Source organism: Odocoileus virginianus, unplaced genomic scaffold, assembly GCF_023699985.2.
Source record: "Odocoileus virginianus isolate 20LAN1187 ecotype Illinois unplaced genomic scaffold, Ovbor_1.2 Unplaced_Scaffold_2, whole genome shotgun sequence".
Lineage (NCBI taxonomy): Eukaryota > Metazoa > Chordata > Mammalia > Artiodactyla > Cervidae > Odocoileus > Odocoileus virginianus.
Window position 1 is genome coordinate 7,542,800 of NW_027224264.1, and position 15,744 is coordinate 7,558,543.

The 15,744-nt window shown below is 39.0% G+C and overlaps 1 protein-coding gene and 1 non-coding gene across 10 annotated transcripts in view; one reads left to right on the top strand and one right to left on the bottom strand.

Annotated features, from left to right (window-relative positions):
* Positions 1-15,744, bottom strand: part of MBNL3 (muscleblind like splicing regulator 3) — a 117,431-nt gene that overhangs the window by 43,715 nt on the left and 57,972 nt on the right. The window lies entirely within an intron of this gene.
* LOC139033343 (U6 spliceosomal RNA) lies at positions 14,236-14,338 on the top strand. The gene has a single exon (XR_011485928.1). It is a non-coding gene; the product is annotated as a U6 spliceosomal RNA (small nuclear RNA).

Below are 15,744 nucleotides of genomic sequence, written 5' to 3' on the forward strand. Positions count from 1 at the left end.
AAGGTAAACCAGATTTCATTCTAGAAGACTATTTGATCAAGTGATACAACGAAATAAACTAGGCCATGTAAAAAAAATTATATCAGTGTGCTAATATTTCACACTTATTTTTCTCCTGAAGATAACTGGAGCATTTAACGTTGTTTTATGTTTTACATTCATTTTATATACTAGACTCCAACATATAAGGTCAAATGACCCTTCAGATGTGAACTAATTCTGACCTTTTATGAGTGGGCTACAGAGTAATGGTATCTACAGGTTTAGCTCATGTTCCTTGGCATGTGACGATTATTGACATACATTTAGAGACCAGGTTGGGGCCCAAAGGGATGGGGTGGGGAGGGAGGAGGGAGGGGGGACCGGGATGGGGAACACATGTAAATCCATGGCTGATTCATGTCAGTGTATGGCAAAAACCACTACAATATTGTAAAGTAATTAGCCTCCAACTAATAAAAATAAATGGAAAAAAAAGAGCTGGAATTTGAACAAGTACACTAATGCGTCACATCAGCTAGGTGTGCTAAACTGAAGAATGAGCTTGTTCAAATATTTCCAATGTTTGGGTCACTATTTTCCCCTCTAAGATTATAATAAAGATTACATACCAACTGGCTGTTAGCTCTGTCCAGAAAGTATTCAATAGGTAAATGTATGCCAAGTGGCCTGTTTTGTTAAGTGCCTGGGGATCCTGGGTGACTTGAGAATGAATAAGACGAGGTAACTGAATGTCCAGTGTTTTTTTACACCACATCCACCTGAATAACTTTACTGTGTATTTACCATGTGCTAGGCACTGTTCAAACTGCTTTAAACACATTATTAAGTCTTTTCTCCTAACCAAAGCAGAACAATTAGTACAGATATCTCATCTCTTAGCACAGCTTTTTAGTAAACGCACAATAGGAATGTTGCCAGCTGATCTGGAAGAAGCAGTATCCTGGAATCAGGAGCTGGGTTATGAAAACTTAAACACAAAATGACCATGGCCTGACAAAAGTAACAGTAACAAAAGTAACCTGAAAACCCCATGGACATAGAGAATGGATAGAAGTGGGGCTCAGTGAAAGATCTGCTTGTGTGCCTTTGGGGACTATTATTATTGCCACCCTAAAAGAAGAATTAAAAACAAAAACACGAGGGTGGGATGTTCTGAGAGAACAGCATTGAAACAAGTATACTATCAAGGGTGAAACAGATCACCAGCCCAGGTTGGATGCATGAGACAAGTGCTCAGGGCTGGTGCACTGGGAAGACCCAGAGGGATGGGGTGGAGAGGGAGGTGGGAGGGGGGATCGGGATGGGGAACACATGTAAATCCATGGCTGATTCATGTCAGTGTATGGCAAAAACCACTACAATATTGTAAAGTAATTAGCCTCCAACTAATAAAAATAAATGAAAAAATAAAAAAAAAAAAAACAAAAACAAAAACACGGCAGAGCCATTTAGAAGCAGGTTTACTCAGACTCTACAGGAGTGCTGAATGCTGCAGGTTCAACACTGTGACAAAGCAGAGAAAATCCCAAACAATGACAGAAGATTCAATTTATTGCAAAGAAGTACGAAGTGTTCTTCTGAAGCATTTCATTCCACAAAGAACACAGACAGATAGGAATTCACACACACCTCACAAAAGACATACCACCAAAGGCTCAGTTTTAATGGGGACTTGACTTTAATGACCAGAAAAAGTATAAACTTCGAGAAGGTGCTACGTGGGGTGATGATATGTGAACCTGGGAACTAGGATTTGATGTTTTCAGTGCTTCCACTCTGCCTGTTAGCAAGAGTTATGTTCATTTTCTTTTCTATATGGTTAATTTATTTTTGGTTAAGTAAACATTATTCACAAAATAAGACTGAAGACTTCAAATGCAAATTAACATGGGGATGCATCAGGTAAACATATAAATAAGATGTGAACATATCAATTCTATTCAATCTAACTTATCATTTAGGTTTTTCCACAGCTTTTTTTTCCATTTATTTTTATTAGTTGGAGGCTAAAGGTTTTCCCACAGCTTTTAAAAGTCAAAATGTTCTAGATATTTGCTGATGATACATATAGTAGGGAATCTAGATCTTATAATAAGTGACTACACAATTGAACATGTAGAGTCCAAAAGGGTATTTATACTTTCAAAGACAATTTGATGGGGGAAATAATCATGATAAATAAAACCAATGGTGAAATGAATCTACTGTTTGGAATCAGGTCACCAGCAGTTCACATTCTGACTTCTAATGCATTTATTCCAAGACAAAGCAGGAATAAACCTAAATTTTTAATATGAATGTAGTATTTTACTAAGTATAATTGTAGTATTTTATTAGGAAGAGGGCTAAACTGGGATTTAAGTGTCCTGGATTCTAATTACCTTTAGATCACGACTAAATTATTTTCCAAATCTGTTAATTAGTTTTTCTAGGAATAAATTCTGCTCCTACACACTTCATAACTACTTTGAAAGAACAGAGGGGAAAAGTGAAGTTTAGTATGCTTTGGATGTCAAATCAGTAAAAAAAAGATTACATTTATTTTCTTCAATAGTTCATTACAACAGAGCTAAAATTGTTGCTGTGAATTTTTTTCAAATTTGATAGATTACAAACTGTTTTACCATTTTACTTCCCCACAAATGAAAATGTATCATTATATGAGGAATCCTTGATTTTGTAATACAGCTCATCATGTGCCTAGGGAGGGAATTTATATACAGTGTTAAAAAACCAAGGACATTTCTCTTCTTAAGTAAGAAGTAAACATTAAGTAAACATTATTCACAAAATAAGACTGAAGACTTCAAATGCAACTTAGCAAAACAAAGTTGCTGTCCCCCAGCTCATTGGTAATGGTAGGTCAAAGACCAGAGCGTAAAGAAGCAGATCCAGGCTTTAATCTTATCCTTGGAAATAACTGAAAAGAGAAAGGAATTATTGCTCCCTTTACAACTGGCAATAAGCCAGTGCCTACTTAGAAGACAAGTTTATCTAGTCAAGAGGCACTTTTCTACTATTACAAGCTTCTTACTTTAAGACCTCACAAATTCACTATAGAATTATAGTGAATAAAACATTCAAAGTAATTTCTATCATATGAAAAAGTTTGGAGTGTCACTGTTTTTGGTTGGTACTAGGGCTTCCCTCATAGCTCAGTTGGTAAAGAATCTGCCTGCAATGCAGGAGACCCAGGTTCGATTCCTGGGTCGGGAAGATCCCCTGGAGAAGGAAATGGCAACCCACTCCAGTATTCTTGCCTGGAGAATCCCATGGACAGAGGAGCCTGGCCAGCTACAGTCCATGGGGTCACAAGAGTCGGACATGACTTAGTGACTTAACTTTCATATTTTATTTTTGCCAAAACAGCGGTTATATTTTATTTATGAAATGGCAACCCATTCCAGTACTCTTGACTGGAAAATCCCATGGACAGAGGAGCCTGGTAGGCTGCAGTCCAAGGGGTTGCTAAGAGTCGAACACGACTGAGCAACTTCGTTTTGCTAAGTCGCTTTAGTAGTGTCCAACTCTCGGCGACCCCATGGACTGTAGTCCACCAGGCTCCTCTGTCCATGAGGATTCTCCAGGCAAGAATACTGGAGTGGGTTGCCATTTCCTCCTCCAGGGGATCTTCCTGACCCAGAGATTGAACCCATGTCTTCCTGTGTCTCCTGCATTGCAGGCAAATTCTTTACCACTGAGCCATTGGAGCCATCTATATTTTATTTTAACACATATTAAAATAATAAAAAGAAATCAGGCAAGTCATTTTTCCTAGAAAGTTAGGAGGATAAAGGAAAATAAATAATAGGCTATAAAAGACATTAATGGTGCTTAAAATACTAACAATTAATTATCACAAAGGGATTTTGAATATGATTCATCTAAGTTGGTAAAATAATAACAATGAATCTCATTATAAAACTGTTTCTAAATATTTGAACTAGTTTTTCATTTTTCTTGTTTTTCTTCTCAGTAGGCCAACTGCTTAGAAGCCAAGAGCAACTCACATAAACGTGAAACACATTTGAACATATTTATTCATTTACTGAATATTCTCATTATACTGAATACTATATTGAATATATTTCTATTATAAAGAACAATAAATATTATATACAAATGCATATTATATATACCATATACAAATCTAGACCCTTTTTGTCCCCACACTTGCTGCATATAAAATTTTGAAAGTCTACTTGTGGCAGCTAGCGACACCTACATTAGAGCTTTTGGAGTATAAAAAAGTCACTAATCCTTCCAAAGGGTTACAATAGACAAATGATTAAAAGAGTCTTTTTCTTTTCAGTTTCATACATTTACATACCAATGTTACTCTTGCCCAACTACCTGTGATGAGATGTTCCACGGAAAGTTGCCATGTGCTCCACAAAAAGAGGGTTCTGTGGTGAAATATTTTTGAGAAATGCTGAGTGTAACAGAGTCGGACACAACTGAGCGACTGAATAGCAACAAAACTTAACTGCTCTTTCCTGCAGTACGTCTCATGCAGTACGTCTTATCTCAGCTAATAAGCATTGTGGTGCTCCCTGGGGAGAATAATATAACTTTCCCAAAGATATATGCCTTCCAAGAACATATGTCATTTTATTTCCACCAGATCTGAATATAAACAATAAGCCAAGGATGAGGCCATTTGAAAAAAAGTGGAAAAAAAGAAAAAGCATTGAAGGAATAAGTGCTGAGAATTCTGAAACTGAGATACATTGTTCTTAGTTGATATTCTCCTGGATTGTTAGACAGTGAAAGTGAAAGCTAGTCACACAGTCGTGTCCTACTTTTTGCAATCCCATGGACTGTAGCCTGCCAGCTCCTCTGTCCATGGGATTCTCCAGGCAAGAATACTGGAGTGGGTTGTCATTTCCTTCTCCAGGGGATCTTCCTGACCCAGGGATCAAACCCAGGTCTCCAGCATTGCAGGCAGATTCTTTACCAACTGAGCCACTGGTTTCTCTAAACCAGTGGTCCTCAAAGTTGAGTATCCAGGAGGGCCTTTTAAAACAGACTGTCAGATTCACCTTTAAAGTTTGTGATTCAGCAGTTCTGGGTGGGGCCCAAGAATTTACATTTCTACCAAGTTCACTTTTCACCAAGTTCCCAGGTGAAACTGGTGCTGCCAGTCAGCCAACACCACTCTCCCAACACTGGGAACGCAGCTGTCTTATCCAACAATAGATTGAGCCATTTACTGAGCATTTTCTTATGTCGCTGATAATTCAGTTTCTAAAAGGTCATACCAAAGGGCTTTTGATATCTTAATTCCACATCTCTTACCTCAGTAATGATGTTAGCAATCGCATAAAAGAAGGCCAGTCCAGGTCATGCAAAAACAAGGATTGGATCTCTTAAAATTCTATTGTACTACTAACACATTCGTTTTCTGTTTACAAACGTAGTGCAATTAGCTATGGAGATAAGTATAGAAGAGCTCTGTACTACGTTGCCTAGATTTGCTCTACAAATCTCCCCAGGGTGTGCTTCGGAAATGTCTGCTAGGTACCCAAATTTAAGCAGATAGAAGATTTTCTAGTAAATTCTCCTTGGCTCTCCAATAAAATAATACCTTTACTACACTGCAGAAGCCACACTCATATGAAAACACTACCTCTTCTCTTCACTCCTAGAAAAGGTATTTGGAAAAAAAAAGATAAGCTCAAGGGAAGGAAATACTTTTCACATCAAACAAAACAACCCAATGTTGACCGCACCATTTCAACATGGATAACCAAAAGGTGAAGTATTGATAGACTCCCAAACCTCAACGCAAGCACCGAAGTTCATCATACCCTGCAGTGATGCAGTAAGGAAACGGACATCCCACAGGACACGTTCTTCTTTCCATTGTGAAGAAAATAAATACCTTGCTAAGGAGTTCCAAGTATTCACTATTCTTTCCCTTCTGATTAAGAGTAGTCTCAGCCTCACGCAGTTTACCTCTGAGTATCACTGAAGCCCTCAGTTTGCAATACCGTAATGCATCACCTCATGGGAAACAGAGGGGGAGACAGTGGAAACAGTGTCAGACTTTACCTTTTTGGGCTCCAAAATCACTGCAGATGGTGACCGCAGCCATGAAATTAAAAGACGCTTACTCCTTGGAAGAAAAGCTATGACCAACCTAGATAGCATATTAAAAAGCAAAGACATTACTTTGCCAACAAAGGTCCGTCTAGTCAAGGCTATGGTTTTTCCAGTGGTCATGCATGGATGTGAGAGTTGGACTGTGAAGAAAGCTGAGCGCCGAAAAATCGATGCTTTTGAACTGTGGTGTTGGAGAAGACTCTTGAGAGTCCCTTGGACTGCAAGGAGATCCAACCAGTCCATCCTGAAGGAGATCAGTCCTGGGTGTTCACTGGAAGGACTGATGTTGAAGCTGAAACCCCAATACTTTGGCCATCTCATGTGAAGAGTTGATTCATTGGAAAAGACCCTGATGCTGGGAGGGATTGGGGGCAGGAGGAGAAGGGGATGACAGAAGATGAGATGGCTGGATGGCATCACCGACTCGATGGGCATGAGTTTGAGTAAACTCCGGGAGTTGGTGATGGACAGGGAGGCCCGGCGTGCTGCGATTCATGGGGTCGCAAAGAGTCAGACACGACTGAGTGACTGAACTGAGCTGTACTGAACTGAACTGAATGCTTGTAATACATTGACATGTCAAAAATAAAAAAACCACTCAAACAGCTTAGTAAGCTGCAAATAAGAAATTCGGAAATAGAATTAACCTCTTCCCTTGCCCTCTCACTAGTTGTACAACTACATTCTCCCAAAAAGGCTTGGAAATAACCTATAAGAAGGACACATTTCCAAAAACACCATTATCATGGGCCTAAAGAATCAGTGATATAATGGGGAAGGTGGTGGCAATTACATCAAAAACTTCAAAAAGCTAGATAAGGTTAATCACTTCAGCTGGGCCCTAAGTGTAGCTCTGAGCTTTCTGATAACTACTGTAAAGAGGAAAATGTATTGAACTGCATTGTTCTTATTGCTCGATAAAAGAAAGTACACTGGTTAATAAGCACCTCTCTGTGAAAAGACTGCTGGATACTATGGAAGCCACAAAGAGTAAGGCAGGGAACCTGCCTACAAGGAGTTTACATATCTTATCTCTCCTGCAATTGCAGGGGCCTGGGGACTGTTGCTGAGAGGGGCTCTAGCACTTGACAATATGGGGTAGAAATCAAAGGTGGCTAAAATAGGGGTCTAGAGATGCTATTGAGGAGGAGGAGAAATCTGATGGGGAGAATGAGATGTCTCTGAGCCAAATTAATCACAGTTCTTCATTTTTGCTTCAAGGAAAGCCAAGGAGTTGATAATCGAGTTTATAATCTGTGATAAAAATGGCACAAGTAATTCTCTCTCTGGGGAAGTCTCCCTTTCTCTATCACCCCCTCTTTCATTAGCATGTTATTCATTACACTTTCATTCTGGTTTTGTTTCAAATACATTATTATTGGAGCTGAAGTATTTCAGAATGAAAAGCCTCTCTCAATAGATGAAAGAAAAGAAGAAAGTGAAGTCGCTCAATCATGTCTGACTCTTTGTGACCCCCTGGTAGGCTCTTTGTAGCCTACCAGGCTCCTCTGTCCATGGAATTTTCCAGGTAAGAATACTGGAGTGGGTTGCCATTTCCTTCTCCAGGGGATCTTCCTGACCCAGGGATCAAACCCAGGTCTCCAGCATTGCAGGCAGACGCTTTACCGTCTGAACCACCAGGGAAGTGATAAATAGATGTCTCCAAATTTCTTTCTCTCTTTTTTCTCTACAATCTCTGGCTAGGAAGTAATGTTATTTTTTTTTTCTTATGTGTTTCTCTAGTGGGAGAATAGGTGAGTTGGGGGAGGGACAGTGAAATGTGATGATTAAATTTTATCATGAATATTTCAGAGATAGAGTAAATGTCATGTGCCACCACAGTGACACCTTTAGAAGTTGGGAAGAGTGAAAGAGAGTCTTGGCTTCATCTTAGCTGTCAGTTGCTTATCCAAATATGCGAGTTACAATTATGAACATTATTATAAACTATTAACGACATCAGGTGAATGCTGCTAAATACTTAAAACGATCTTAAGTTTTCTTCTTTGTTGAAACATTTTTCTAATAACGTCCCAGGTACTTTTCTTATTTTTGAACTAGAGTCAGTTGCCTAACCCTGAATCATGTCTTGATTCACCCAAGGCCTCAGGATGTCTGCCTTGAAACACTGAAATCACTATGTGAAATGGAGATGAAGATGGAGATGGTATAAGAGATTGAACTGTCTGTACAAATACCAAGGTTCAGCGCACAAGCCTAGAAATCCCTTTTTAAAATTCCATCTTGAAATTACTTTCACATTTCTTATTATTTCCCCATTTCCTTGAAAAAGCAGATTGCTAGGTACATTTATTTTAGAATGTCAGTGCATGGGCTCTCTAAGAATTTTTCTTTGTCTCTCCACGCTCAAACTCTTTGGACTTTTAAAAGATCACTGTACATTCAGAACAGTTGTTATTGATTAAGCTTTAAATATATAGTTTTATTGGAATAGGCAGTTACCTTTTGCACAAAACACTTTTCTGCAGATTTTGACCTTGTACTTGACTCAGAATGACCTTATTAGTGCTAATTGTGTTTCCAAGAATGCCTTTACTTGCAAGCTAGCCATTTACTGTGAAATTAAATTTCAAACATTTAAAGGCAAAAAATGATGCTTGAATATTACTAGCTTATCACACTAATTACTTTAAGATATTAATATGTTACAGTGCTTAGTTGCTCAACCGTGTCCAACTCTTTGCAACCCCATGGACTGTAACCCGCCAGGCTCCTCTGTCCATAGGGATTCTCCAGGCAAGAATAATGGAGTGGGTTGCCATTTCCTTCTCCAGGGGATCTTCCCGACCCAGGGATTGAACCCTTGTCTCCTGCACTACAGACAGCTTCTTTACTGTCGAAGCCACAAGGGAAACCCAATATGTTACAGTGGCCGCTCAGCAATTTAAAAAAAAAATCCACATAGAGGGTAAAAACAGTCAAAATGCAACATTTGGAGAGCATCCAAGGTGCTTGGCCAAGGAACATTTCTATAATGCTAAGGGACAGAAATTCACAAAAATCAGCAATCTGTAGGCCATCAAATCTAGGTTAAAATGTGGCTGAGTGAGCAATGTTGACACATGGGTGTACACAATTTTCATTCATATTCAGGTAGAAAGTGAACTGGGAGCAGAAGTATAGACACACGTGGAGAGATGACTTGGCACCTTGCAGGGAAGCCCATATTGCTTCTTCCTCTGTCAAACTGATGCAACAAAGTGGGAATGTTTCATTCAATGAACACTTTTGAAGCTCCTAATATGTACTATGTGTGCTAGGCACAAAAGCGGTGGTGGTAAATGACATCATCTAATGTGAAACCCCCCAAAAAAGTCTGAGACATCGTCATATCAAATGTGATGAAATTGGATATTGAGGTGAACACAACAGCAGGAAGCAGAAGTAAAATTTCAACCCCCTCTTACTTAACCATGTTGACTTGAACAACATCTCAAACCCATCAGTGACTTTTCCTTCCCGCTAATTCAAGTTCTTATCATTTCATTTCATCAATATCAAGCTTTCTAAGCTTCAACAGGAGCTTTCTAAGTGGTTCCCCTGTTGCCAGTCTCTTTGGCTCTATCCACTCATCTTACATAGGCTGATGATGCCACTTCTCTACTTAAAAATTGTCAGATTCCTCAGAGCTACAAAATCAAGTTCAAACACCTCACTTCCTTTTAAGGCTACTCCTCTACCAACATAAGATCTACACTTCAGAGGTTGACTTAACACTCAACTCCCCAAATCCATGCTACATCTTTTTCCTCCATCTTTGCTGAGGCTATCCTTTCTGCCTGGAATCTCTTCCTATCCCTCCTTCCAAGAATATCTCACATGGTACCACTTTCATGACTATTTCTTTAATCACCACAGCTGGGTGTAATTTCAGCCCCCTGCATCCCCCCTTGGATTCTTTTCATAATTAGTTTGTACCTGGCTTATGGCACATAATACAAGCAGCTTCCTACTAGGAAGTCAGGCAGGGACCATATTTTCCACAACTTTGTATTCAGTGCAGTCCTTGCCTAACAAGTAGGTTTTAATAAATATTTGCTGAATGAATAATTTCTTTGAGGAATTGAGTGTATATAGAACTCTTAATGGATTTAACAGGACTTTCAGCAGCTAATGATCCCTAACATTTAAAATCCTTGTAGTAAACCATAATCAATAATCCTACAAATTGAGTGCTATTCCATGCTCTTGGATGAAGAGAAACAGAGGTAGTAGGATTCTCATGACTTGCTCAAGGCCACACAAGGAGTCCTTTTCAGAGCTGTTATTATAAGGCAGCATTTTCTATGTTTATTCCATTGCTGACACCATGCTTCACATCAAAGATTTCCATGGTTACATCTGTGGTTCACTGAAGAAAGAGGTATTGATGAAGAGTACCTCTAAGGCATCTTTGAAAGACAAGACAATATTCCAAACCATATACAATGGAATATTATTCAGTCATGATAAAGAAGGAAATCCTTTTTTGGCAACATGCATGTACCTTGACGACTAGACACAGAAAGACAAATGCTGTATCATTTCATTGACATGAGGAATCTGAAAAAAAGCCAAACCCATAGAAATAGAGTAGAAGGAAGGTTACCAGGGACAGGGGAGTGGGGAAAATAGGAAGATATGATCTAAGGGTACAAACTTCCAGTTATAAGATGAATATGTTCTGTGGATATAATGTACAGCATCATGACTATAGTGAACAGAGAGAGTGTTAGTCGCTCAGTCATGTCTGACTCTTTTGTGACCCCATGGACTATAGTCCGCCAGGCTCCTCTGTCCATGGGATTCTCCAGGCAAGAATACTGGAGTGAGTTGCCATTTCCTCCTCCAGGAGATCTTCCCAACCCAGGGGTCGAACCCAGGTCTCCTGAATTGCAGGCAGATTCTTTACCATCTGAGCCACCAGGGAAGTCAATAGTGAACAAAACTGTATTATATACTTGATAGTTGCTAAGAGAGTAAGTCTTGAAATGTTCTACAAAAAAAGTAATTATATGAGGTGACAGAGGTGTTAACTAAGCATACTGTGGTAATCATTTCCCAGTATATAGTTGTATCAAATCATCACATTTTATACCTTAAACTTGCACCAATGTTATATGTCAATTATATCTCAATAAAGCTGGAAAAATCCTTTCTTTGTTGGAGTGCTAGCAGAATAAAATTAACAAAAAGTTTTTTTCATTTGCTTGGAAGTTAAAATTGAATTTGCATCCATATATAATGCTTTTCTGGCTAAGAGAAAAAGTGAAATAACCAGGAAATTGAAAAAAAAAAAAAAAAACCTCTAGAGATTATGTTTTTACAGACAGTAAAAGATTTAAGTTCGTTTACCAAAGCATATGATAAGTATTAGGACTTTCCTGGTGACTCAGACGGTAAAGCATCTGCTTACAATGCGGGAAACCTGGGTTCAATCCCTGGGTTGGGAAGATCCCCTGGAGAAGGAAATGGCAACCCAGTCCAGTACTCTTGCCTGGAAAATTCCATGGATGGAGGAGCCTGGTAGGCTACAGTCCATGGGGTCGCAAAGAGTCAGACACGACTGAGGGACTTCACTTTCACTATGATAAGTATAAACATTAGCAACAGAAAAACAACTTCTGGGATAGGTATTTAGCAAATGTTTTCAAATCACATAAGAGTTTTTAAATATTCAAACTTCTCAAATGGTTACTTCAGGGTTACTTTTTTTTTTTCATAAATAGGATGAACAAAAATTTTAAGACAGTATGACAGTGTGATCTTAAAACAATGTCATCTTAAAAATATAATCTCCAAAATGTATTTGGAATGGAATAAGAGATGATCGATACTACAATGCTGCCTACACAGTGTACCCAGACACATATAAAAGATGGGTGAAGTTTAAAGTCGCAGAGAAAAAAGGTTTTATGTTTGCCTTTCTGCATGCTAAAGACAGAAACCAGAACCTTAGTTTTAACTAGTTAGCAGGCAAATCATGCCTAACACACAGGTTCTGTCTTAGTTAAGGAAATGTGTTATATCACTGTGGACTCTATGTTTTCAAGCCACTGGATGGTTTTCAGTGTGGAAACTGCCTTCACTGTCTACTGGGTACCCACAAGAATATGGGCAGGAGCAAAAGGCTAATATCTATTTTCTACCAATTCCCACTGTGTAAATACAAATTTGAGTTTCAACTACAATCAAATGTCCACTTACAATAGAAAAAAATCCAACTGAAAGCGTATATTGACATGCTTATGAAGCAGTAACAGCTGAAAAAATTGACGGATCCTATTGTTACATCTACTTCACTAAACAGAGTAGGCACGACACAGCCCTAGTAGCTCAGACAGTAAAGAATCTGCCTGCAAATGCAGGAGACCCGGGTTCGATCCCTGGGTCAGGAAGATTCCCTGGAGAAGGGAATAGCAATCCACTCCAGTATTCTTGCCTGGAGAATTCTACAGACAGAGGAGCCTGGCGGGCTTCAGTCCATGGGGTTGCAAAAGAGGTGGACATGACTTAGCAACTAAACAACACTAGGCCATGTTATAGAAATGCATCATGAATAATACTGGAAAAACAATGTACTTGAACTCTAAACAACATGGCTAATCTAAATGGTGGAGATTATTTACAAAATAAAAGGTTGTAGAACAAATGGAACTGTTTACTGACTTTTAAGAAAAAAGTATAAAGAAAGATAGGAAAAAGCATGAGTTAAACTTCTCATTATGTCTAGCAGTAAAACTGGACCCTGTGCTGATAACTGAAAGCACAGTAATAAAAACACTGAAAACCTACGCAGGGCTGCAAATCTGGATTAGACAGGAACAGGAACAAAAAACATAAATTTAAGAAACCAAAGACTTATTATACAGTGGAGGAAATATAGGAAAAAAAATGAAAAGATTATTTAGAGATAATGAGGAAAGAACAGACAGCTAAAATTCCTCTGGAATATATAACCCTGTAGGTCAACAATCAAGTGGCAGGCTGAGACAGAGGAAAACAAGGCAACCTTAGGGATGTTACAATCAGAAAACTAATCTGTAAGGGCAAAAACAGCAGTGAATAAATGATGTTATATGAGAAAAGTCATGTTCCTAGAAGAACTAATTGCTATTTCCAGATGCACAAAAGTATCTTGGATCCACATTTCACAAAAACGTGAAGTAGAGAAAAAGTATTTGTAATGATTATACAGCTATGTGACATGAGAGAAGTATTAAATGATAAAGTAAAATCAGACATCTATGTCCCTAACATATAAAGAGCTTCTTCCACACACGAGTTGACATATAGTAGACAGTGCTCAAACTTCAGATCTCTCATACTAAATGGGGTTCCTGTGACAAAAGGTCCATCTTAACGGTATCAAATTGTGGTTGAAAAATACCTCCCTGGCTATATCACAACTCCTTTCTTACTATGCAGCCAACTGCAGCCTTGGCTGCAAGGGGTAGTGAGAAATGATCTTGAGCTATGCTTCCATAAAACAACATTTTAAATTCACTGGATTAGATTCTGTGTTCCTTTACAAAACTGTATTTGACCCATAACAAGGCTGACCTGCTACTGCAATATGTTCAGCTGATCTGTGACAGGTACTTCCCTAGCTGGCCAGGACTTTGTACTAATGAGTATATCTATAACGGCAAAGGACATCAAAGAGTTTCTTGCAGTGAAGCTATACATGATCCACAGCCCATTACAATCCCCGATTCTGGCTAGCTAACTCAGTGGTGCAGGGTTTGGAGAGAAGGATGGGCGAGGGAGTAGAGACAGCTCAGTGTTCTGACTCTCAGTGATTTAAAAAAGCACAGTATTACTAAGTTAGAGAACTTGCTCTAAAAATAAAACACCCTCTTCCTTCTTGTTTTCAAAATTAACAGCCAAAATGACTGTCAAAGAAATAAATAAAAGAACTTTAAAGTCTTCATCTAAACACAATATTGTGAAACAACAAACGAGGGGGATATTAGGAAAGGGAAAGATGACTTTCCCCCCTTTCTAAAGCAGCAAAAAGTAAAGGAGAACCACACAACGTCGAAAGCAGGGCATCTCAATGTCACATGGGACAGTCTGACCATAAGCGCTGGATGCTTTTGGTTTAGTAAAACAATAGCCCAATGCTTGCTTTGACAGCACATAGTCTAAAATTGGAAAGATACAGAGACGATTAGCATGGCTCCCGCACAAGGATGACATGAAAATTCGTGAAGCGTTCCATATTTTTGAGCACTATGTTTCTATGTTTCCCCTCAGAATTAAATGAATGCTGCGAAGGTCAAAAACAGAAACAAAACACAATAATCCCAAATGATGTTTTCTCTTATCACCTTCTTCTCCATGGGAAAAAAGACTGAAATGCCTGGAAGAACACTGCAGTTTTCAGGTTCTTTTGATTACTGCTTATGTGACCCTGGGCAAAGGACTCTCCCCCTCACTGGACCTCTAGTTTCCTATCTGTAAATTGTAACAATCTCAACTGAATATTCTACATTTGCACTTTTTGATTTGCTAGGTTTCTGAAGCGCTGTTATGGGTATGAGAGCTCTCGTTAACTATTTCAGTTATCCGACTCATCTAGCTAGTTGAGGTGAGTTTCAGGATCAGCCATTGCATGGATTTCAGAGCTTTCTCATTACCACACCCAGAGTTTAAAGGAAGAAGAAAGAAAAACGAAAAAACTAATACTCCACTGTATTTCTGAGCACCAAAAGACAGAAGGTGCATGTGCAAGACTAAGAAAATTCTTTTTAAAACATTTAACTTTGAAATAATTTTAGATTTACAGAGAAATTGCAAAAATAGTACAGAGTGCCCCTGGAGACCCTTAACTCAGATTCCTGTAATGTCAACGACTTATATACCCATCATACATACCATAGTTATCAAAACCAGGAAATTAACTTTACTATAATTCTATTAAGTATAACTAGAGACCTTATTTGAATTCCACCAATTTTCCCTCTAATGTGCTTTCTCTGCTCCAGGATCCAATCCAGGATCCCATATCGTGTTTATTTGTCTGGTTTATTTAATCTTCAATCTCTGACAGTTTCTCAGTCTTTCCTCGTCTTCCATGAACTTGACACTTTGCTCACTGGGTGCTTCTTCAAGTTGGCTCCAGTGTCCTGCTATCAGGCCCCTTCCTTTCCCAAGCACTTCCTTACTTTCTGGAAGCACAAGATGTCACAGACTCATATTCTTCCTCCCTCAGTCCAGCATCAGTCATTACTCCCAGGATTCCCTGGTTCCTTTAATGGAGAATGGACTTTATTTGGTGAAAAGACATGTCTGGAATGCTTGTGGTGTGCCAGGTTCTATTCCAAGTGCCTTACGTGGATCATCACATTTGAATGCTTAGTAACTCAGGTGTTAGTCACTCAGTTGTGTCTGACTCTCTGCAATCCCATGGACTGTGGCCCGCCAGGCTCTTCTGTCTATGGGATTCTCCAGGCAAGAATACTGGAGTGGGTAGCCATTCCGTTATCCAGGGAATCCTCCCCAACCCAGGGATCGAACTGCATGGGCAGGCGAATTCTTTACCGTCTGAGCCACCACCACATCTGAACGCTCAGGAATTCAGGAGGTGGGTGCTAATAGGAACATTGTTTTCACAGGAGAGGAAATTTAGGA